This window comes from Panthera pardus, unplaced genomic scaffold, assembly GCF_024362965.1.
Source record: "Panthera pardus isolate Hobbes unplaced genomic scaffold, ASM2436296v1 HiC_scaffold_15, whole genome shotgun sequence".
Taxonomy (NCBI): Eukaryota; Metazoa; Chordata; class Mammalia; order Carnivora; family Felidae; genus Panthera; species Panthera pardus.
In genome coordinates this window covers 83,338,161-83,364,083 of record NW_026526710.1, presented here as the reverse complement: position 1 = coordinate 83,364,083, position 25,923 = coordinate 83,338,161, and positions in this window count along the sequence as shown.

The window sequence follows — 25,923 nt, the reverse complement described above, 5'->3', positions numbered from 1 at the left end:
TGGCAACTCACAAAATTAGAGAAAAGATTTGCCACTTACATATGCAAAGATATAAAGAATTCTTACAACTGCAGAAGAGAAATAACTGAGAAGGACTGTCTCCCACATGAAACTATCTTCAAAACGTTGTCAACACTCATAGCAACCGCGATTCTAAAGTTCCTTTGCTTCGGTGGTTTTACTATATAATAAAGATAGACTTGGCTTTCCTTCTTTCTTTTTACTGCTTGAGATCCTTTGGTCTTCTGAAATCAACATATCCTCTTATTACGTTTTGATAAAAATTGATAATTCTCTCGTAAGAAATATCATCTCCCTTATTATTTCTCTTTTTTTCTCAAAGTCAAATTAATGTATAGTAGACCGTATCAAAATATCTTCTTATCTTAGTCTGCCCAGTCTCCCATAATAACATGCCACAGCCTGGGTGGCCTGAAACACAGACATATATTTTCTCACAGTTTTTGAGGCTGGAAACCCACCATGAAGGCACCAGCAAATCTAGCTTCCCGTGAGAGCTTTCTCAGCTGCTCTCAGAGGGGATCCTCTCCCCGGGTCCTCATGTGGCACAGAGGGAGTGAGGACTCTCCAGGGTCCCTTCTTAGAAGGGCACCAACGCTTTCAGATAAGAGCCCCACCCTTGTGCTTTATTTTACCTTAATTATTGCCCCAGAGATGCCCTCTCCAAATACAGCTACACTGGGGGTTAAGGCTTCAACTTATGAAATTGGGGAGGAAACATTCAGTCCATAACACTTCTACTTACTTGTACATTATTTTGTATTTTTTGCAACTTGTCACTCTGTGGGTCATTCGGAATATCATCCTCTGATGTAATTTTCCATTTACTAATTCTCTCTTCAGACCCATTTTTATATCCATCCAGGGTTTTTAATTTCAGCTATTATAGCATTCTAGAATTCCAATTTAGTTTTCCTTTCTATTTTCTACTTTTCCATCCAAAGCTTCTATTTTGTGCTGTGTTATTTTCAAAAGGTTAAGCTTAAATGGTTTCAAAAAGAGAGGGAGGCACACCATAAGAGGTTCTTAAAAACACAGAACAGAGGGTTGATGGGGGGCAGGGGAGAGGGGAAAATGGGTGATGGGCATTGAGGAGGACACTTGTTGGGATGAGCACTGGGTGTTGTATGCAAGCAATGAATCATGGGAATCTGCTTCCAAAGCCAAAATCACACTGTATACACTGTATGTTAGCTAACTTGACAATAAATTATATTTTAAAAAAGTAAAAAAAATAAAAGCTTAAGCTTAGATTTTTAAGATCTGAGTTTGATAACCTCACTAATCTGAATCTTATCGGATCTGTCTCCATTGTATATAGCTTTTCTTGACTTTACATCACACTTTTTGTTAAGTTTGTGTTTTGCTAATTCTGATAAAACTACATATTGTTTAAATTTGGAAATAATTTCAGACCTAACCAAAAATGTTCTCCCAATATTGTTTAGTTTTGTTTCCGACAGGTAATTTATGAATCAAATTTAATTTCATGTCAAGGGTTTCTGTGATTGAAACTTAGTCTCTGGCATTGGCATTTCGAGGACACCTTTCCTCCTATGGATTGGCCCCCCAGATTCATAGCTAATGCTAAGCAGCCTGGCCTCCTGTTTTGTAGATACTCTGCTCTAATTTTGGCCACATAAGCCCCATGAGGCTGTCAAAGGTGCTGCTTCAAATCTTCACTTTTCAGTTTTCTCTTGAAGAATTCGCTGACACTATGGGAAAGGGAACTGAGTGTTAGATTTACTTCTCAGGTTCTTGGTCCAATAATTCTTTATCATCTCATGTCTCTCACACCTCCAAGAATATTTTATAAAATATTGTCTTCGCATTTTCTGGTTGGCTTTCCATTTTCTAGGGTGGCCCATATGCCCCAGTTAGTCTGCCATCAACTGAATCAGGAGTCCTTAATAAGGTGGTTTTTAAATCTCTTCTAATGCTTATTAATTTTTGAGAAAGAGAGAGAGAGAGAGAGAGAGTGAACAGGGGAGGGACACACACAGAGAGAGAAACACAGAATCTGAAGCAGGCTCCAGGCTCTGAGCTGTCAACACAGAGCCCGAAGCGGGGCTTGAACTCGTGAACCCTGAGATCATGACCTGAGCGGAAACCAGAGGCTCAACGGAGCCACCCAGGCGCCCAGTTAATAGGGTTTTAAAGCTATGTTGCCGAAGAAAGTAAAATCAGCAGGTAGAGCAACCAGACGACAAACACATCAATCAGTGGGGTGTTGAAGTGTTCCCCGCCATGACCTTTGCAGAGAACATCATGGGTGGCAGGAAAGAGTGCAAACAAATAACAATAGGGACATTCACAATGTTCGGTGACCACTTTCTTTGTGCCTTCTAAGATCCCCAGTTGCCGAGTTTCTCTTTCAACTAAAGGAAACAATGAGTCAGGAAGGACTGATCCCCTTCGGACATGAAGAAGGAAACAGAGCTGGTAGGTCTCCCGTCCCCCTCACAAGTGCTGTGCAGAGTTGATGACAGGACTCCAGCTCAGCTCCTCCGAACCCCGAGCACCCACTTTGCGCAAAGACACCGAAGTTCCCAGAGGGCAGGCTCAACGACCAGAGCGTTGCCACGCATGAACATGTCTTTGTGAGGGGAACAGACTTGCCCACAAAAGGCCCATTCTGCAGGAGTGCAAAGTGCAGTGGTCCCGTGGTTTTCATTTTCTCCTTTCAAGTATAGCTTTCCAGCATGATTATAAAGTCCTACCTTGATCCTGCATATTGGGTATGTTGTGGATAAAATCTTCAGTTTGTCAGATATGAGGGAGTACGGTTTATATTCCAGCCACTAGTTTGTCGTGTACATGGTGTTTGGGAAGAGAAATGACAGTCCCTCAGGTTGGAAAGACATATTTGTGGGTGCTTTTGCTTTTGGAATTATATAAATTTACATTATATAAAAATATATATGTAATATTTTCTATTATAAGCACCTAATGGTAAAATTAAATTACTCCTTACTAATCTCTCGGTCTCTCATACACATACACACCTAACCCAGTGTCCTTATAAATATCTAAAACTTACTGCTGCAAATCATCTCTGAATGAGCTACAACATTGTATATGGCAATAAAATGTCTTTTGTCTCAGCTAAGGTAATTGGAGTAGTATATTTAGGCTTTCAAGAAAACCTTGATTGTGAGAGTGATAGCATTTTGGGTAGAAGATAGGCCTAAAGAATACAAAATGACAACCGGACCAAAGATTTTTTTTTCCTTTTTATTTGAAACAGTACTTGCAATTAACCATTAAAAAAAAAAGTCTTAAATAATTTGAATTTTATACCAGACCCAATACACTGCTTTCTTATATATTCCAAAATGCCACCAAGAGATGTGAAAATAAGAGAAAAGCTTATTTTAAAATATTTATTGAATAGAGTTGTAATATACAAAATTATTTAACACTAAAAAAAGGAAAGTGGTCTAAATAATTTATTTTTCTTCCAACCTGATTATTTCTCCCTCTTGGTTTCTGAGACCTATCTGTAAGGATTCTGGTTTTTAACATTGAAAAAAAGCATTTTCTTAAAGGATAAGTTAAACACAAGGAAAACAACAGAAAAAAGTTTGGGTTAGCAAGTTTTTAAACACAAAAGTGAACAAAAGCAACTATAATTTACTAAGATACATGGGTAAAGTCTTTGGAGCTAAAATGGAGTAAGATGAATGCAATAGTTTAAAGTCAAGGATGAATAAATAGTTTGAGAGGTGCCTGGGTGGCTCGGTTGGTTAAGTGTCTTGATTTCAACTCCGGTCATGATCTCACAGTTTGTGAGATCGAGCCTCATATTGGGGTCTGTGCTGGCAGCGTGGAGCCCATTTGGAAATCTTTCTCCCCCTCTCTGTCTGCCCCTCCCCTGCTTGCGCACTCTCTCCTTCTCTTATAAACTTACAAATAAAAGAATAAAGAACTTGAAAATGATGAGGTGACGACTAAACTGATTAGGTGAGGAAGTGTTTAATTGGAAGTGTTTAATTGGACAGTTGTGTCTGTAATCGATAGTTAGGATTGTGTTGGAAGCAGAGAAGATTTACAGTGGCTGTCAGTCTACCTTTAAGGGACGGAATCTATTAGGTAACACAAGTCTCTTTGTCAGAGAGATGAGATGTTTCTAATATAAGACAGGGCAACCTCAGGAGTGATAGAAAACAGGACTGTCAGACACACATCAATGTAACGTCAAGGTGACCTATAACACTTTTATGCCTCTAGGTCTTTAGTTAGTTACAATAGTTGGAGCTCAAAATGTTCTATTGTTGTGAAATATAACTCTATACATATGATCGCATTTTTTTAATAAATGAAAGATAAAAGACAATAATAGCATGAGATTGAAAAAACAAAATGGCCGATATTATACTGGCAATAGGACTGAAACAAATGAAACATGAATGAACCTCATTTAAGGTAAAGTGGCATATGATAAAAAATTCACCAGAGAATGTTTTTCTTTGCAATCCTTACTGTAGAGTATCCAAACTATTTTGCTACGGTGCATGATATGATTTCTTTAATCTTGTTTTTTTAACTCCTACTTCGGGACAGTAAAAAGAAGTTATGTTGGCTAAGCAAGTTTTTATCGATGGGATTTATTATTTACAGTTCATATATTCTTGATTATTGTCTTGAAAGTCATTGTTCCAAATGGAAATCGGAGATGGAGAGTTTTCTTCTCAACGTTGTCTTATCTGTGAGTGCAAATACTTTAATCTGTGGCAGAGAGTATAAAACATGCGAATTGTAGCATTTCTGAATAAAATCACAAGTTAATCAAATAGCTAATATTTATGCTCCTACATACAGCTTAAATCTGTGAAGGTGCTTAGTATCCATAGCAACTATCATAACATAACAGTCTGGTTTTCTCCCATACTACTTTTTTGTTTTGTTTTGTTTTAGATTAAGAAGAATTCCCTAGGCTGGTTGTTAATATTTTGTGCTAGCAAACTACTGAAGCAGGGAAAGAATCTTGCTAGCAACTGTGTTTGAGATTAACTTCTGAAAAATTAATTTGCTAAAGACAAGAGTGAATGCCAAGTGGTTGCAATAAATACTACACAGTCAAATATATGAAATTTATAGAGTCTTTAAAAAGGTCAAATTTAGAATCACCAGCTGTGAATGTAATTGAAAAAAAAAAGCATTGATTTCTTTATAGTTTTCTGAGCAATCAGATATGTAAAAACACACATTAGACAGGAAAACCGATTGGTGTTAATTCATTACGGCTACTCAATATTTTTACAAAAATAATGTATTTGTATAGGAATCTTTGATCCAAAATCAGTGCTAATCCTTTATTACTTTTTTTTTTTTTTTGAAGTTTACATTTCCCCAAAGTGGAAAATACCATGATTAAAAAGTAAATCTTTTGAGAATATACAGGGTCAATGTGTAACTTAGTCACTTAGATTCTTAGAAAGTCAGAGTTGGGATGGAATGAACGGTTTCTGATGTGACGGTATTAATACTATTTGTCTCTTTCTTTATTTTGATAAACACTATAGGATGAACTGACTAATGATGCAATCATGTCGTATAATTTATAAGAGAAGAGAAATAAGTGCCATTCATTTCCTTTTATGTATTTAAAATTTTTTTAATGTTCATTTATTTTTGAGAGCGAGATAGAGAGAGACAGAGCACAAGTAGAAGACAAGCAGAGAGAGCGAGGGAGACACAGAATCCAAAGCAGGCTCCAGGCTCTGCTGGAGAGCACAGAGCCCGCTGCAGGGCTCGAACTCACAGGCCAGGACCTGAGCCACAGTCGGAAGCTCAAGTGCCTGAGCCACCCAGACGCCCCTCCTTTTATATATTTAGACCAGTTGCTTTCAAACCTTAGTCTGCATCAGGGTCACAGAAGGGCTTATTAAATCCCAGATGGCGAACTGTCTCCTCCTCCTGCATTTCCAACAGGCTCCCAGGGCAGTACGGTGATGTTGTCACTGGGAATGACCCTCTGAAAACCACCGTCTTAGAATGTAAAGCATCTCCTGCCCCTTGGATATTACAGTTGGGTGTACACCCACTTTTCTAGTCATTTCTCTGCATGCAGCCAAAGCTTGCCTTGCGAACATAATTTGTCCCAGAAACATGCCTGTAATCCAGACACTCCTATATCAAAGTGCATTTCAAGAACCATGGGCTCAGTTGGGATAGTGTAACATTTGGCATCATACTCATCGTACTACTCATATTGCAAGACATCGCTCATTTATCAAGTTAAGATGTATTAGAAGTGTTTGCTCCTCTTGTGGAACCCTCCCAGAATAAGTTACTCACGATCCAGGGTTTTACTGTATTTACTTGTGGGCTACTTCCTTTGGTAACTTAACCTCTACCTATTCATTTTTCTTCGGATTAATCTAAAAGATTTCCCTGGAATTTATTTTTAGTCTTCCATTTTTGAAGTTTAAATGATCACATTTTCATGGGTTACTCTCAAATTTCTCTAGATTTGACCTGGTGAAGCTCCCGTCTCACATTTCAAATTTATTTGCTTGTATACATGAAACTGACCATTGGAATAAACCATAGTAAACACTTGATAAGGCACCTTCCACATCAACCCGTCTACCTTCTGTGATTCCCATAAGAAAATCTGACTTTTCTGATCTCAAGATCTACATTGTAGAGGTGCATTCTGCTTTTACTTCTTAAAATTCTCTTATATATTCCAGATGTTCTTGAAATAAATTGAATTGAACATAGAGTATGAAGAAGTCCGTTGGCTTTTTGATCAGTGTTGAAGGAATCTAAACTTCTATCACAACATATTAGTTTACGCTGCCTAGTACTCATTATTTTGAAATAGATATTTTTCTTCCAATGTAACCAATAGATATTATACCCTGAGCAAGGATTACGCTTGTGTTAGACAGGCTCAAGGCCAGGCTGCTGACACACACAGACCACCAAATACAAAAGCTTACTTTTCTCTGGTGTAAGGATCTAGGGTAGGCTCTGGGTCAGCAAGTCTTTCAGGAACCCTCCCTGGCCTTCTTGATGTGTAGGTCCCATCTTTGCATCTAAAGCAACTGTGCCAGTTGTCTTCAAGGCAGCTCACCAATGTCTATGGTCAAACCAGAGACACATGGGAAGAGCATGACGACAAGAACGTCCTCATACGTGTGGCCCTCAAGTAGAAGTTGCACACATTTGTTTTACAGCCTATTGGTCAACATTTACTCACGTTGACCTCTAGCAACGAAGAAAGTGTTGGATCTCTTACATTTGTGCACCTCTTGCGGATGAGGCCCTGTGTTACCTGGACTCTGGACTACTTTTTTTCTAAGGTTTTCACATACAGAATAGCCTTTTGGAGATAAGAAAATGTCTCCCCTCAAGACCAAGGTCAGGCATAGTTGCTGCCCATTAGCTCTCACTTCCTCAACTCTGGGTTCCTTTTCTGTAACTCAGTCCCTTGTGTGTGTTGTGTCATCCAGCCCCTGCACATACAACCCTGTGGGGATGGGGGCACAGGGAACGGCCAAGAAAAAGCTTATTCTTGGGATACTTTTACTGCCTTCTACGAGCATCTGTCAAACTGTGGCAGGCTGACTTGTGAGCCTGCAAGTAAGTGAGCCTACAAGTAGAGAAGAATCCCAGCCCCTTCAGAATGCTGGAGTTGGGGAAATAATGATAAGATGCTGACAAAGACGTGACTTCGTAGAAGAGAAAGAGTGAGGGTATTAGAAGCCAATTAATGATGGCAGAGATGTCTTCAAAATGAGGCTTCCCTTAGATTCTCAGGGACTATCTCGGAGAGATGATAGACTCATGGTTTATGTGCTCCCTGTGGACAGCTTTACCTACGATGCCTGCAATCCAATCAGAAAACATGACATGGAACTTGGACCTACCTTTAGCTGAGATCGGCGACATGACCTCAGTCTTGAAGATGCTCAAGTCAGCCACACCTCACTGGTCTGAGTAGTTTTGAGGGTAGATTGGTGCTAGATTTGGTCCTTATAACCCCAGGCCATATTTTGCAATCTCTAATACTCCAGAGTGATTGATAATAGTATCTAATAACCTAATATTATCTAATGGATGTCTCAGGCCAAGTATAATTCTCAATACAGAAACTCAAGGAGAAAGTCACCTGGTTATTTAAGGTAGAATCAGATAGTTATGGGATGTTTTTACCTGATTAGGAGAACCCTGAGGGAATGGTTGAGGTCAATACCGCAAGGTCGTCTCATTGGGCTGCTTGGGGGTCTATTGATTGTAGTTTAAGAAAATTCCAAATGAGACAAACTTAGAGGATTCGGTACCAGCTCTGTCAAGCCAAAGGGATGCTGTATACATTGGAAAGGTAGCCAGAGACAGGAAGGTATAGACACCAGGGTTGAATATTGACAGACAATCCCCCTAGGCGCCCCTATTTCAGCACATTTTCAAGCCTCATATGTCAACAAATGCCTTTTATCAGGACCATCCTTGAAAGATTATTTTTTTTTTTATTAAACAGCTTCAGAAGATAGAGTGTCTCCCTCCAGAATATAGGGCAACTATCTTTCATGCCTTTTGTAGAAGGTCTGTTCTCCCTAAGCTCCAAGTTCTTTTCTTATAACACAACCCACACTGTGAACACATGTCATTTGGCCCTCCTCATGTCTTCTTGTGGAAACTGGAGCCACAAAATCCTTCTACTTTGGTGTAACAGGCTGGACTGATGTAACGATTTGGTGATTTGTGTCCCTCCAAATTCATATGTTCATGTAGTAACCACCAATGCCTCTAGTATATTTGGAGCTAGGGGGCTGGTAGGCAGAATAATAAAAGTGATAATAGCAGACATAAAAGAGAATCATAATAATGTAAGGATGAAAGAGGAGTATATATTTACTTATTTAATCATTTAAATTATTGCAAACATATTCTAAAGCAGCATTTCCCAATGTTTATTCTGAGGATCAAAACAGAAGTTTCAGGACGCCTGAGTGGCTCATTCAGTTCAGGAACTGACCCTTGATTTTGGCTCAGGTCATGATCTCAGGATTGTGAGCTGGAGCCCTCCGTGGGACTCCACACTGCTCCATGCTGAGCCCGGAGGCCTCCTTGGTGCTCTCTCTCCCTGCCCCTCCCCCACTCATGCACCTGTGCACATTCTGTCTCTCTCAAAATAAATAGATAAACATTTTTGAAAAAACATAGAAGTTTCTGTGCTAGGCAATGCTAAATAGTGACTTCCTTAAGAGCTTTCAGAGCCTTTAATATGCTAATGACTGTTTCAACTCTTTGAGAGAGCTGTAGTGACAATTATTCCTAACATTTTCGTTGAAACCAATATATTTATATCCCATGGTCATAATTTGAAAAATTCTGTTCATTTGCACAGAATTATAGTAACAATAACTCAGAATTCTAGTCCAGTGTCTTCATTTATGATTTAGTAAACTGATAACTTTATAATTAACTTGATTTAATGAATAAAAAATGAGATCCATTTACTGGTTCCCATATGAATGATCTTTCCAGGATAAAACATTTTTTTTTTCAAAATAGGCATAAATTTATTTATTTTATTATTTATTTATTTATTTATTTATTTATTTTTTCAATATATGAAATTTATTGTCAAAATGGTTTCCATACAACACCCAGTGCTCATCCCAAAAGGCATAATAGGCATAAATTTAATTTAAATAAAGGTTTAATGTAATGTGAAAAATACATACCTTAAATATTTTTTTATATTTTATTTAGCATATTTGTCTAAAACTAATTAGGTAGTAGTAAACTCCTAGTGCTAAATAACTTGATTATTACCAAAATATTAAGGTTATCCTTGACTTTAGCCTGGTGAGACTCATTTCAGAATGCCCAACTTCCAGATCTGCAAGATAATGCATTTGTGTTGTTTTAAGCCAGGAAATGTGTGGTAATTTGTTACAGTAGCAATAGGAAACCAATCCAGTATAAACTATCCAGTTTGCTTTAGAAACAACATGAGTGTGACCATCCTCTTGCTGCTGCTCTGTGTAATTGTGCAAATAGGGTTCCCTTCCAAAAAAAGTCAAGAATTGTATGTGTGCATTAGACAGAAATGAATAAATGTAATGATAACATAAATGGTCCAGAAGACCAAACACCACTATTTCCCAGGAAGGCAGTGTCTCTGTCCTCACTCATCACTGTGGATGTCTTCCTCTCCCCTCAAGGCATTCTCTTCTTGACCTCCTATCCAGTGCGTAGTCGGTTTGGAAAATAGTCATGGCCCTCGGTGTTTTGATTGGAGAAGTTTGGTCTGAAGCCATGCCTTAATCAACATCAGACACTGACTAGGAGAACCGGACAGAAGTTTCATTACACGGTGATCACACCTCTTTATGGTGAAAAGTCTGTTTTTCAGAATGACAAGGCTGGAGTCAATGATTGCTGGACATTTTTCCCCATACTTTCTCTGGCATTCGGTAGCCACATTATGAATTTTTCTTTAAAACAGAGGCTCTGAATGTAGAAGCACTTAAAAGCTGATAGGAAAGGATTCATCAAAGAAAACCTGATAAGGGATTTAACCTAATCTGCAATTTACAACTTCTTTCAAATGTCTTTCTTGACCTTCCTGCTTCATGGCAAGCAAAAAATGTAATCCTTTCTTCAGCTCTGGCAACTGTCGCATTAAGGTGCCTCACTGTGATAATCTAACTATAGGGAGAACTTTTTGCAAATCTCTTCCCATTCAGTTTCTTAACTAGACAAAGCACCTAGACCACTGAAATGACAATTTTCTCAAGCTCTCATTTTAATATGAATAATTCAACTTGTTCCATGTTTCTGGATTTTGCCTTTTGCGCTCTGTGTGTGTGTGTGTATGTGTGTGTTTACTTTCTATATGAAGACATGAATTCTTGCCTTTATTATTGCTTTCTAATTCTCTTCTGAAATTGACCACAGCTTTCTACACTTCAGGTGTTTGGCAATTGGACGAAATAAAAATAATCAAGAAACAGCAAACATTTGCTTATTTCAAAACACATATATTTAGAAGATTGTATAATGCATTTCTTGCATAATACCTAATGTTCTAAGTCCTTAAAATACTTCATCATTTTTAATCATCAAAAACTGTGAAAACTCCATTGTAAATCTATGATGTTAAATATTACATTCCATACTGGATAACAGCAACAACTTATTGATCATCAGCTCCAACATTTCAATTAAGAATTTGCTCATTTTATATAATATGAAAATTTGAGTAAACGTATTTTAAAAGAAGATCTAAATGATTGCATAGATTCATGCTTTAAAATATGCCTCAATTTCTTTTTCAGCAGTAATCAGTATACTCTCCTTTGATGTATCTTAATGCCTGAATTGTGGTAGGCCATATAGATCATCATAGGTGTTTGTTTATCTAAAAGTCAGAACAATTGGCAAGTATTATGGCTTGATGGCTAAAACTAACAGACCCTTCATAACAAAAATATGTACGATCAAGGTAAAACCACCACGTGTGAAGGCTAGTTTAGAAGGTGCTAGCATATGTGTGATATGGCAAAAGCACCCAGAGAGACCCAAACGCACACTTTCCTGTGGATCATGATGTGGCCTAGACTCACAGAGGGAGAGTGGCCTCCCCAGGCTTTGCATTTGGTTCAACTCTGCATATACAAATTACTGTCGTAAGATTTATTCCACAGCCATGTATTAAAAGCCTACTATGTGCCAACACTCTGCCAACTGTTTAAAAATGAAATTAGGATTCTTTTGCTTTCTCGGACACACTCCTTTAGTGAATTCCTGCACGAGTTGAATCATTTTTATTTCCATTTCCATGTAGCACATCTCTGTAAATACATGGCCTTCCAAGTGTTGGCCTGGTCTCTCCGGGGACCCCTCCTCTCCTCTCCATCACCCAGTCCCACACTCTAAGCCAGTACCAGCACCCTTGAACCCTCCTTAATCTGTTTCAAACATCTCACCTTCAATCACACCACTTCTCTTTCCTGCTCCTTCCCTCCAGCTCCACTTCCAATAATATTTGATCCTTCCATTCAAGTCCCTGCACCTGTCACGTGCCCCTTATCCTCCTTATTCAGCTGAAACGCCATCATTGGACATTCTAATAATTCATCTGGATATACCTTCCGAACCTCTTCCTGCTGTCACTTTACAATGTGTGCATGTGGCCCCTTGGCAAAACCACTACTTGACCACGTTCTACATCCTGATGGTACCACACCGTGACAATCAGAATAATGTCCCCCTAAAGACGTTCACATCCTAATCCTAGAAATGTGTGGATATGTTTACATGGCAAGGGGCGAAGATTAAAGTTGAAGGTGGAATGAATATTGCTAATCAACCAGTCTTACACTGGGGGCTTATCTAGGTCGGCCCGGGGCTTATCTAGGTCGGTCGGGGAATCATAAGGGCGCCTTAAAGTGTAAGAGGGCATTGGAAGAGAAAACCAGAGAGAAAGCAGGATGAGAAAAACTAAGTCTGATGTCGCTGGCTTTGCAGATGGATGAAGGGGTCACAGACCCAGAAGTAAGTTCAGCTTCTAGACACTGAAAAGGGCAGGGGAACTGATTCTCTCCTAGAGCCTCCGGAGAGAACACAGCCCTGCTACACCTCTACCCCACTGAGACCCATTTTGGACTTCTGACCTCCAGAAGTGTAAAATCAATTTGCATTATGTTACTAAGTTTGTGGTTGTTTGTTACGGCAGCTGTAGGAAACAACTAGATAGGCTATGACGGAGCATTAAACTCCTCCTCAGTCACCTCACCTGGGACCCTGATAATGGCTGCCAGTTAAACATTTCCTGGTTCACATTCTCTCCCACCTGCCTCCTAGACTATTTCAGATCCACTGGTAATAATGGAAACTTTGATACCTTTCCTCCCATCCTTCATTTCAGTTGATGGCCTTTCTTCTTATTTAAATGAGAAGCAATCAGGCAGGAATTCTGCATATTCACTACCACAGCTCTCCGACTCTCTAGATCTGGGACTGGATCTTCTCTCTGGCCACCATAGTTGAACTGCCAGCTGTTCCGGCCAAGGCCAATCCCTCCATTTGTGCAGTAGATCATGCTTCTGAAACTTTTACGTGAACACAAATCACCTGGTTAAAATGCAGATTCTGATTCTGACATGGCATTTCTGCGGGGTCCCAGCCAGTGCCACTGGTCTCTAGACCTCACTCTGGGCAGCCCTCACTTACTTCCCCCGCTGCCCGCTCAAGGACCCTTCCAAATTCCTATTGTGTCTCTGTCATTGCCATATATACGGGCTGCTATTTCTTCCATTAAAAACTTAACCTGGACATAAGTCCCCCCCTCTGGTTCCCATTTCCTCACCTCTAGGTATCACATCATGCTCTCCTCTTCTGCAGGAAAATGTGCAATTTCTCCGGTTTCTCTCCAGTCTGGCTTTTGCTTCTACCATTTTGCCAGAATCCTTCTCATCAAGTATATCAATGACTTCCATCTTATTATCAGTTCCATTTTTCTGACCCATCAATGGTATTTTTATGGTGATATTTCTCTTCTTTTCAAAATATTTTCTTGACTCTATAGAGTCCTGGTTTTCTTTCCACCGCACTGGTTGCTCTAAAACCTCCTCCTTCTGGTAACATTCATGCCCTCAGACTCATATTCAGTTTCATGAATTTAAATACCATCCCATTTGTATCTCTACCCTGAATCTGGTCCCACCTCTTCCATGTAGATACATAGATAGATAGGTCTATATTAGATACCATATATCTATTGGTATCTATATCAAATATATCAAATATACAGATAGAGATAGATATATAGATACATACTTGGTATCTCCACTTGGATACCTAATCTAAAATCAAACGGATCCTAAGTTGGGTACCTGATAGAGTCTACCCTGGGTCTGCTTTCCCATCTTGGTGAGTGGGAATTACATTCGACTCACTTCAAAAACCTTGGGTCTGTCTTTGATGCCTTTTTCCCCCCTCGCCTCACATCTAAACTGGCAATTGGCTAGATCCACTCGGTACTCTTTAACCCCCCTTCTACAACCACCCCTATGGTTCCCACATGCCTTTCCCCACAAAGTGACAGATAGAAGTTAAGTTTTGTGAAGAGATATTCCTGAGGTGTATCCGGAAGGTCTAGAGGGTCAAACGCCATACCATTCTTCCTCACAAGAGTTAGATGCAGATTTCTCACCACCCTGTTGCAGGGCAATACTGACATCAGTGTGATATCTTGTAGGTCCTGACGGGAAGGCATTAGCAACTTCCTGGTTCTCTGAGCACAAACTTGACAGGTGGTCCTCCAGATCGTTCAGAGGGTTGCAAGTACATAATTGCCTATGTCCTCTCTTTTTCTCTTTGAAATACTTGACTAAACACTGACTGACACAGTAAGAAAATATTTTTTTTTACTCTGTTTTCAACTATATTCAGATTCTTATCACTTGTTGCCATCTCCTGATCCAAGCCGGTAACACATTTCCTCCAGATTACAATAGTGGTATCTGCATTGGTTCCTGCTTCCATGATGGTAGCAATGAGTCTCTTCTCAACACAACAGAGCATCTTGCTAAAATGTAAGTCAGACCATGAGGTTCCTTTGCTCAACACCTTTTAGTGGCCACTAATCATACCCCAAGTACCAGTCAGTTTTCCTGACTTACAAATCCCTGTTACCTTGAGGCATACTATTTCCTTCTCGTAGACTTGATACATCTCATAGACTTGATACATAGACTTGATACATTTTCAAGCTATATAAAAATAACTGGATATACTATGTTTTCTATTTCCATTTATAGCTTACAGACTCTTCATCCACCCATCTATCCACCCACCCATCCACCAATCCACCCATCTATCCACCCATCCATCCACCAACCCACCCATCTATCTACCCATCCATCCATCTATCCACCCATCCATCCACCCATCCATCCACCAACCCACCCATCTATCCACCCATCCATCCATCTATCCACCCATCCATCTACCCATCCATCCACCAGCCCACCCATCTATCCACCCATCCATCCATCTATCTACCCATCCATCCATCCATCCATCCATTCACCCATTGATGCATCTACACATCTATTACAAAGATCTCAAGAAGCATCTACATTGAACCAAGACATGATACCTCAGTATAATATAATTATGGAAAATTAAAATGAAAAAAATATACACTGGATTCTCAGATATGTTCTCCACCCACAAAGAAAACTTTCTACTTAACAGCACAGTTTTACACCCTAAATAAGGTCTGGCCCCCAATTCTATAGCCTTAAAGCACAGACTCATACATTCCACTATTGATGTATGACCAAAATGGAAACTGTTTAATTCCTGTTTTGAATAAAAATAGTGTTGAGAAGATTTGGAATATATTTACATATTTCTTGAGTAAGGTGCTCCAGTAAGCCATCTTAATGCATCCTATTGTATTTAGCCTCACTTCTCATGAATAGTATGCTGCTGATTTGGAGAATATGGATGGCTTTCAGCTCTGAATAGGGCAGCTGTTCTATTTTTATTCTGGAACCAACCTAAACAACACATATTTCATACTTAGAGTTAATACTGAGCTGAGCTGAATTCAAACTACTGACCTGGAAGTGAATGGTCTCATTTTTCTTTATACCAGACTCTTAAGATATCAATTCCTTGATACATTCAGAAAATGAGCTTAACAAAATCTATACCTTCTTCATTGTGTCTCTGTCTCTGTCACACTCATATGCATACATCACTCTGGAGTTATAAGTTTCTAAAAATAAGAAAAGCTAAAATGGAGAAAATTAAAACATAAGGTTCTGAAGAACCCCCACCCCCAGTGGATGTTTGAAAACATGGATAGTACTGAACCCTATGCTTACTATGTTTTTTTTTTCTCCTATACATGCACACCTATGTTAAAGTTTGATTTATAAATTAGGCACAGTAAGACATTAACAACAACAAATAATAATATAATAACTATAACAATCCACTGGAACAAAATGTGTGTGAATGTGATCTCTCTCTCAAAATATCCTTTTTAAAAAAAATGTTTATTTATTTTTGAGACAGAGACAGACAGACAGAACGTGAGCAAAGGAGGGGCAGAGGGAGAGGGAGACACAGAATCCAAAGCAGGCTCCAGGCTCTGAGGTGTCAGCACAGAGCCCGACACACTGCTCGAACTTAGAGACCGCAAAATCATGACCTGAGCCAAAGTTGGACGCTTAACCGACCGAGCCACCCAGGCGCTCCTCAAAATATCCTATTGTACTGTACTCACCCTTATTTTTGCCATGATGTGAGATGATACAGAGTCTATGTGATGAGACAAAGTGAGGTGAAGCACTCAGGCATTTTGATGTAGTGTTAGGGTGCTATTCTCCTTCTGACATGGGTCAGAAGGCGAATCATCGGCTTCTGGACTGTGGTTGACTTGGGGTAACAAAGCGGGGAAAGCAAAACCTTGGTGAAAGGTGAGGGGCTTAATGTACTATTATAATAACAATGTCACTATCATTATTATATATTTCTAATGGCTATGCTACTATTGGAACTAGAATTCCTAGTATTTCTTAAGTAGAAGGGAACACTGTCAAATTGATCAGTTATTATATTCACAGTTATAGTTCATGTGATCAGCATAGTTCCGTGCTACTCAATATGAATATACAATTTATGTTACAGGACTATAAGGATATCTCAGTCCATTCTATGCCTTCCAAGAGTTTGTAATCCAACTGAAGAGACCAGAAGGTTGCCTGTAATAGAATTAAAGCATACTCTAAGGCAAATATAATTCAGTGTCAAAATCATTAATGAAGGCAGTAAGTGATAATGTTCAGAGGAGTAAGATATTGATGAGGACCCAACATTGGGCGGAGTCTTCTGCAGGAAATGGGGTCAGATAACTAATGGAGGATACTGAGCATTCTAATCGCTGGAAGAAATGAGATAGGGCATGATTATCACAAATTATTTAGAAGTCTTACTGAAAATACATCTAAGAAACAAACTTAAGTTAAATAAGTAAAACAAATCAATGACTTGTTTTTATTATAATTATGGAAAGTACAGCGGTTTCATCGGATCCATCAGAATTTGGGAATTGGAGAGTCTGAGCTTCATGAATTTCTTTTTCTGCAGATTTGGTAATCTCTGCCTCTTGGGCATACAATGCCTGCTTGAAAATTTCAGGTTATAGTTGCATAAACATGCTCAGATTCATAGTAATCGGGCCTTCGTAAAATATTTGTTGACCTAAGATTAAGTCTTAGGCATTTGGGGAAGTCTTCCTATCACACAATGACATAAATCTAATCACTTGGTCATAGATAAAGCTCAGTTACCATATCGTCACATCCTGTGGGATATTATTATCTATTCAATGCACCTTTGCCCTTGGTAAAATAAACTTAAAGCAAATTCTTCAAGAAGAATTTGTTCCCATCTCTCCTCCCTTCTTCTACGTGCTTTCTGAATATTTGTTTCTGATACATGAAACATCAGAATTTCAAGGTTTTGTAAAGGAACAAGAATGAGTGAGGTCTAAGCAGCATTAAGAAACATTGTTGAACGGTTTACTTCAAGTGCTAAGGGGTAATAATGGTTTTGAAAGAGGAAATAAAGTTTCATAGCCTGTATTTGATAGAATATAAACTTATTACCCCACTGAAAAAGTGTGAGGACATGTTTTCCATAAGTCATTCGCTCATCTTGGAAATTCGACCACTGACCATAAATGATCTTAGACAAAACTGCACAGGAAAAAAAAAAGTTGTTCCGTAGACCCCTCTGGCACTCCAATCATTTTTATTCCAAACTGACATTTCTTTCATGTCCACTCTGGGACTCTAGTAGAATTCCTTTTCAACTGTGCAAGCTTTCTTGAGCTCCCTGTCTAAAGACACATACTTTTGGCCTCTCTTCCTACTGAAAAAAACAAACGCCTTTCTCTTCCTACCTAAGTGACTGTTAGAATATTATGTATTATTACAAAAACTTCAAGTAAGCATTCGATTACTTAAAACTACTTATGATTGCCTCTCTTCCTTCCCAAACCCACCATACCCCATATGTCCATATAAATGAATACAGGCCTCCAAATAGTGATTCAACAGCTTATTTTTATTATTTTTTGAAAGTTTACTTTTATTTCTTCCGAGAGAGAGATAGAGAGAGAGAGAGAATCCCATGCAGGCTTCATGGCATTGGTGCAGAGCCTGATGTTGGGCTCAAAATCATGAACTATGAGATCATGACCTGAGCAGAAACCAAGAGTTGGCCGCTTAACAGACTGAGCCACCCAGGCATCCCTTGCACGTGTGCTTTATAAAAGTAAGTCATTTGGGCAATAGTTCATGGGTTCGAGACCCAGCCTGGTCTGTTTGCTCAAAACATGGAGCCTACTTTGGATCTTCTCTCTCCCTTTCTCTGCTCCTCCTCCCCATCAAAAATAAATAAATGTTTAAAAAAAATTTTAAAAACTTTATACGGTACATATACATGATGCAAGATCTATAAAACATATTTGGAATAGACATACGATCTTGATAAACACCATTCATTTAAACCAAATCTGAAATTAATTCTAGACTTTCCCCTAATCTCTTTTCCTAGACCAATTGTTGGTCCTAGGTCTAACAAATTTACCCCTTACAAGCTTTACACCGAGTTGATAAAATAACCGTGTGATGTCTCCCAACAGAGCATGGTTACTTGTAATGACGAGTCAAAGAAGAAGCTAACGGTACTGCTGCATTACCAGCAATCTGGGGGAGAGGAATTTATTTGGACAAATACTAAAGACGTAAGTCAGTTGAGAGTGTTACTCCGTGAGTGATTGGGAAGCAGAAGCTATTCTGGATAGGAATGTACATTTTCTGGAAAGGAATGGGAAGCTGGCGACACCTCTTGGTATGCTCAAACTGTCTGACACCCTTGTTCATTCTTTCTTAGTGCCTTACGTTTAGGACTCGGACGTTGCTGCCGTATGGACCACATGAGGTGGGTCAACAGTGATCACGATGAGATCATCTAGTTCAGGCCAAAGTGGAGTAAGAGGGGACTGGATTTACCCTCCTGCTTAAAATCAGTAAAAATCAGGACGAGTTATAACAAACAACAGTTTTCAAGCCATCTGACATCAGGCAACTGAGGATGATGATTCACGGGAGGAGGAAAACCAAATGAAGAAAACCCTATACTTGCTACAACTAACTGACCGTAAAGAATTTCCATGCCATTACCAAGTTGCATACTTTAAACATGTGCAGTTTATTTTATGCCTGTTATATGTCAACAAAGCTCTTAAACACAATTATCAATTATTTAGCCTACATCGCCCATGTCTCCAGCACTGTGCTAAGCACATTCACTATGGATGCTCGTTTAATTTCTCCGTAATTTACGAACATCACTTATGAGTTGACCTAATTTTGCCGTGTAACTTCTATTCATTTCACAGCTGGGTTAACAGAGGTTTGGTGTTTGTAATTAAACACCTTGCCCCAGGTTAGGTAAGACAAGTATCAAACTTCAGCAATACGGAGGTTGGGCTATAAACCCTGAGCAGAATTTTTAAAATAGAACACCTCCAGCTAAATTACTTACGAAACTATTAAAATGTTGATTGTTAGTTTCTACCTATGGCCCACTGAATCTTGAGCTAAAGTGAGGATTCCTCATCTTAACCATTGTCTGAATTTTTAAAGTTATCTCTGTGAATCTTCGATGTATTAAATACATCAAGCCATTGAGTAAAAACTTTTCTATTCTGTTATCAGTTCAAAATGTTGCATACAGCTAAATATTGCCAGCAAGGCTGCAATAAAGAGGAACTATATACCCTTATTAAGAGATTATGAGGCCAAGCCCAGTGTGATACAGAGACATCAGCTCAATCTCTTTGCTTTTCATTTGGGTCCCTCTCTTCCAGTTATTCTGGTAACGGTGTGCTATTGAAAACAATAGCCACACAAAAGTGTGAAAAACAATTCATATTTGTCCAGCGTAATTTTTTTCTTTTCTTTTTTCTAGCTTTTTAGATAACTGGCATACAACATTATATAAGTTTAAGGGACACGATTTGACACGTTTGTATATTGCGACATGACCTCCACCATAGCATTCAGCTAACACACTCATCCTGGAGGCCCTGGGTCATTTGAAAAATTCATTTTGTGTATGTTTTCGACCAGCAATATACTGTTATCCTTAAGAGAGCTCGAATAAGTAATTCTGTTTTTAAAGGAAGGGACATCAAGCTCATAATTAAGATGCGGTGTCTGCTGTTTTTTTCTGCCACCTTTGCTGTATCTGTGGACAAGTAATGCCTGCATTTCAATGTCTTTATTCTTCACTGGAAAGTGTGGCATTTCAGCTGCGTTATTCAGTAAGGTAGACATTAGCCACATATGACTTCTTAAGTTAAAATTAAATTAAATATCCAAGTTCTCATTTGCATCAGTCACTTTTCTGGCGCTCAATAGCCACATGGGGCTTCCGTGTCGGAGAGTGAACATTTTAGAATATTTCCGTGGTCACAGAAATGTCTTGAACGGCTATAGATTTGTTGCCCCCCCTCTAAATATGTGGTACAGTAATTTATGACTGGCTTATCATTATGACATACATATACTATGTACATCCATAGTATGTACATACAATATGGAAAGATCAGGTTTTAAGTTTCTCTGTAATTTAGGCAAAAGCTCCTTGAGACCAGCTTAGAATTACACCGTCATCTTTGGAATCCATGGACCCCATGGATGACAGTGTAACAAAAAAAAGATATTTAATTACCAGCCATTTGCTCACTTTCTGCGGTCTAACACTCCTAGAAGAATAAAGAACATTATTTTCTCATTTTCAAGTAAAAGTCTTTTTTTGGAAAAATGTTTCTCTGTTCCTTCTGTTTTCTTGTTTTTCCTTTACTGATAATAAATATCAGACTTTCCAAAACTGAAATGAAAGCTTTTCCAGTGAAGTATATAAATGAGTGTATAACCACAACTCAGCAATGATAGATGTAGACCATCACTTTTGGAATCTTAATGTGATTCTCAAAGTTATAGACAATTTTATATACCTTTGCCCTCAAATTGCATTTAATGTCACAACGATGCTTTTATAACAGTCTTACCGTATTTTTATAGAAAACGTACCTAGATGTATTAACAATTACTGGAAGATTTCTGAATTCTCATTTCTTTCTCCGCTACTGTTAAGTAATCAGGAACTTTATATAACATCATTTTGATTCAACATGTAACCATTATGGAAAAAACAGAAATCTATTTTTAAGTTTTGATAACCTTTCCTTTGGTGACACAGTTGGATTTAAATATTTAAATTATATAAAAGCACAGATTCAGAGACACAGAATATATAGGGAAATACATAATTACTTTTTGGTACAATTAAATATTTGACCCTGAACTTTGATTGTCAATTTTATACTGCTAAAAACTTATTGTAATTTGTCTTAACACTCTTGAATTTTTCCAGCAAGGCATATTGAGATACTATGGAGAAGGGGGTATGTGCGGCCAAGGTCAACCGATCGTCTTTGTCCCACCTCATGTTTCTTCGGGGTTGGCCTCTGACAAGGAGTAGGAAGAATAGAACGTCATCAAAATGATTATGCCTAAGGAGACAATGGCAAGCGTAGGTCTGAACTGGGTGGACAACGAATTTAAGAGGTTTACTGGGGCGCCTGGGTGACTCAGTCCGTTAAGCATCTGACTTTCGCTCAGGTCATGATCTCCCTGTCCATGAGTTCGAGCCCCACGTCCGGCTCTGTGCTGACCGCTCAGAGCCTGGAGCCTGCTTCGGATTCTGCGTCTCCCTCTCTCTCTGACCCTCCCCCGCTCATGCTCTGTCTCTCTCTGTCTCAAAAGTAAAAAATAAAAAACGTTAAGAAAAAAAAAGAAAAAGAGGTTTATTTAACAATGGACGCTAAAATAGAAGGACTCCCAGACAATGACCGTGGCTATAAAAATTCTGAACTGAGAAAAATAATGGTAACTTCCTTATAAGTATGCACTGAGGATGCAATTTCACATATGTAACTATATGTACACATATACATATACATTACATGTATATTAAATTGCAATTATATATAGAGTTACAGAACTCAAACCAATATAAAAGAATTAGGGTTTAGCTAAGTTTGTGGAATAAATTTCATAGACTATAATACAGAGAGAATTTAATCATAGAAATAAACAACGAAACATTTCTGTAGAAAAATGTGTTCAAGTTTTGAAGGGCACCGGGGATATGTGTAAGTATCCTGTGCAGTTATTATAGGAGAAGGAGGTAGTTTGTCAACTACATTTTCACATTTCAGTGGCAGCTAGACTACTTCACGGACTCACGATCATCTTGCATAGTATCCTATACTCTCTTTTAATATTATGTAGGTTCAGCTTAGACCGTCCATGACAGACACCATGACATTGTTATTATGAACAGCAATTAAGTTCATGGACTGGCAAACAAAAGTACTTTGTTGGTCAAAACCGGGAAATTTACTTTATTGGTCAATACCGGGAAATTTCTTTCAGAACTATTTCAAAATGTAATCCATTAAAATACATGTAAATGATTTACAGGGAGCCTGGATGGCTCAGCCTGTTGAGTGTTGAACTCTTGGTTTGGGCTCAAGTCATGATCTCATGGCTCTTGAGATCAAGTCCCACGATGGGCTCTGCACTGACAGCATGGAGCCTGCTTGGGATTCTCTGTCCCCCTCTCTCTGCCTCTCCCCTGCTCATCCACACGCTGTCTCAAAATGAACATTAAAAAATAATAAAATAAAATAAATGTATATGATTTATAATGAGCAGATGCTATGCCTCGGAATCTTTCCTTTGGTTGGCAGCATAACATGAAAGAACCAAAGGGAGTAACATATACTGAATAGCAGCCAGGGGATCTCAAAAGTTCAGTGAATTCACTGGTTCAGTGAAGAAGACAATGGCGTCGAGCTAGTCATTTAGTTGTACTGTTTCCAATTTCTTCATCTGAATGTGAGGATAGTATGGACAGAATCACTCTGATGAACTATATTGAAAACAGCAGGTTCTCAAAAGTGGTAGCTTTTATTAGTATCGTTTAAATTATAAATGAAAGAAAAATACATATTAGTTTACATAAAATAAGTATGACACTTTTCCAAGAAATCATTTTATTCCATAGGCAATTATTAGTGGAGCGAATTTTGATTCTCACCACTTATTGGCACCCCCGCCCCCCGCCTTACATTCATTACTCCTTAAGCCTGGGTCTTTGGCTTTGCAAAGATTCATTGTTAATCTTTTCAAAAGTAATATACCATCAGCTTCTAATTCTCAAGATGATTCCAAGTGACTTGAATATAATCTGTAAATAATCTTTCAAGAGATGTTTTAGAATATTCTCAGCACCGAAGATATATTAGTATGGTGATTTTCAAATGAAAGTTAATGTGACATTTATTTATACTACGATGTTTTCAACTGAGTCAGAAAGAGAATGTGGTGTAAGTGCTTTTATTTCACATTAGAGAGATGTTTCACATGCATGGTAACATCTGTGAAGTGTTACCCGCAGCAGCCATTAAATGAACATGAAGGATTTAAAAAATAACAATTCTTAGAAAACACAACATATCCGTGGAATTATATGCACTTTTGATCTTTAGAAAACACATCAAATTACTAAGTCAAAGAAAATCTCTCAAATCAGGACACATGCACACAAAAATACCAGAGGATAATCTTTTATTATAATTGGGAAAATGTTGATGGGAAGCAGGGCATAAGAAGATCCTAACGTAGGATTGTTACCTGTGAACATGACTCAGATTTGACATTATCCCTTCCAACTTGCTGCCTCAACGACACAAGCACTTGTCCTGAAATGATCTGCACATAAAGAGTGCTCATTTATCCGCCCTGTACTCTTAGAGGCCTCAAAACTATACGCTTTCCTTCTAAGTAGCAACTGTGCATCTTTGAATTTCTTGTAACTCAATTGCGACATTTGTTTCACAAATAGAAAAACTGTCAGGCTCTATCTAACTGTTCCCCATTCATAATGCAAGGAATTGTTTCTTTCTTTTTTTTTTTTTTTAAGACAGAGAGAGATACAGAAATCTGTGGCATTTCCATACACCAATACTGAAGCAGCAGAAAGAGAAATCAAGGAATCAGTCCCATTTACAACTGCACCAAAAACCATAAATTACCTAGGAATAAACTTAACCAAAGAGGTAAAGATCTCTATGTTGAAACCTATAGAAAGCTTATGAAAGAAATCGAAGAAGACATAAAGGAATGGAAAAACGTTCCATGCTCATTGAATGGAAGAACAGACATTGTGAAAATGTCGATACTACCCAAAGCAATCTACATATTCAAAGCAATCCCTGTCAAAGTAACGCCAGCATTCTTCACAGAGCTAGAACGACAATCCTAAAATTTGTACGGGACCACAAAAGACACCAAATAGCCAAAGTAATGTTAAAAACAAAAACCAAAGCTGGAGGCATCGCAATTCCGGACTTCAAGCTGTCATCAAGACAGTATGGCATTGCACAAAAACAGACACAAAGATCAATGGAACAGGAGAGAGAATCCAGAAATAAACCCACAAATGTATGGCCAACTAATCTTTGACAAAGCAAGAAAAAGTATCCAATGGAGGGAGAGAAAAATCTCTTCAGCAAATGGTGTTGGGAAAACTGGACAGCGACATGCAGAAGAATGAACCCGGACCACTTGCTTGCACCAGACACAAAAGTAAACTCAAAATGGATGAAAGGCTTAAATGGAAGACAGAAAACCAACAAAATCCTAGAGGAGAAAACAGGCAACAACCTCTGACTTTGGCCACAGTAAATTCCTACTAGACATGTCTCCAGAGGCAAGGGAAATAAAAGCAAAACTGAATTATTGAGACCTCATCAAGATAAAAATCTTCTGCACAGCAAAGGAAACAATCAGCAAAACTAAAAGCAACCGATGGAATGGGAGAAGATATTTGCAAATGACATACCTAATAAAGAGTTAGTATCCAAAATCTATAAAGAACTTACCAACTGAACACCCAAGAAACAAATAATCCAGTGAAGAAATGGGCAAAAGACATGAATACTTTTCAAAAGAAGATACCCAGATGGCTCACAGACACATGAAAAGATGCTCAACATCACTCATCATCAGGGAAATACAAATCAAAACCACATTGAGATACTACCTCATGCCTGTCAGAATGGCTAAAATGAACAACTCCAGAAATAATAGATATTGGAGAGGATGTGGAGAAAGAGGAACCCTTCTGCACTGCTGGTGGGAAGGCAAACTGGTGCAGCCACTCTGGGTACCAGTTTGGAGGTTGCTCAAAAAATTAAAAATAGAACTACCCCATGACCCAGCAATTGTGCTACTAGGTGTTTATCCAAAGGATACAAAAATGCTGATTCAAAGGGGCACGTGAACCCCAATGTTCATAGCAACGCTATCAACAATAGCTAAATTATAGAAAGCATCCAAATGTCTATTGAGTGATGAAGGGGTAAAGAAGATGTGGTGTATATGTGTGTGTATATGTGTATGTATATTTATATATAAATATATATATACATGACAATCAAAAAAATGAAATATTGTCACTTGCAACAACATGGATGGAACTACAGTATATTATGCTAAGCAAAATAAGTCAGTCAGAGAAAGATAAATATCATATGACTTCACTTATATGTGGAATTTAAGAAACAAAACGGATGAACATAGGAGAAAGGAAGAAAAAATACGATAAAAAGAGACACGGAGGCAAACCATAAGGGATTCTTAAATATGGAGAATAAACTGAGGGCTGCTGGAGGGGTGTTGGGTGGGGGGATGGGCTAAATGGGTGATGGGCATT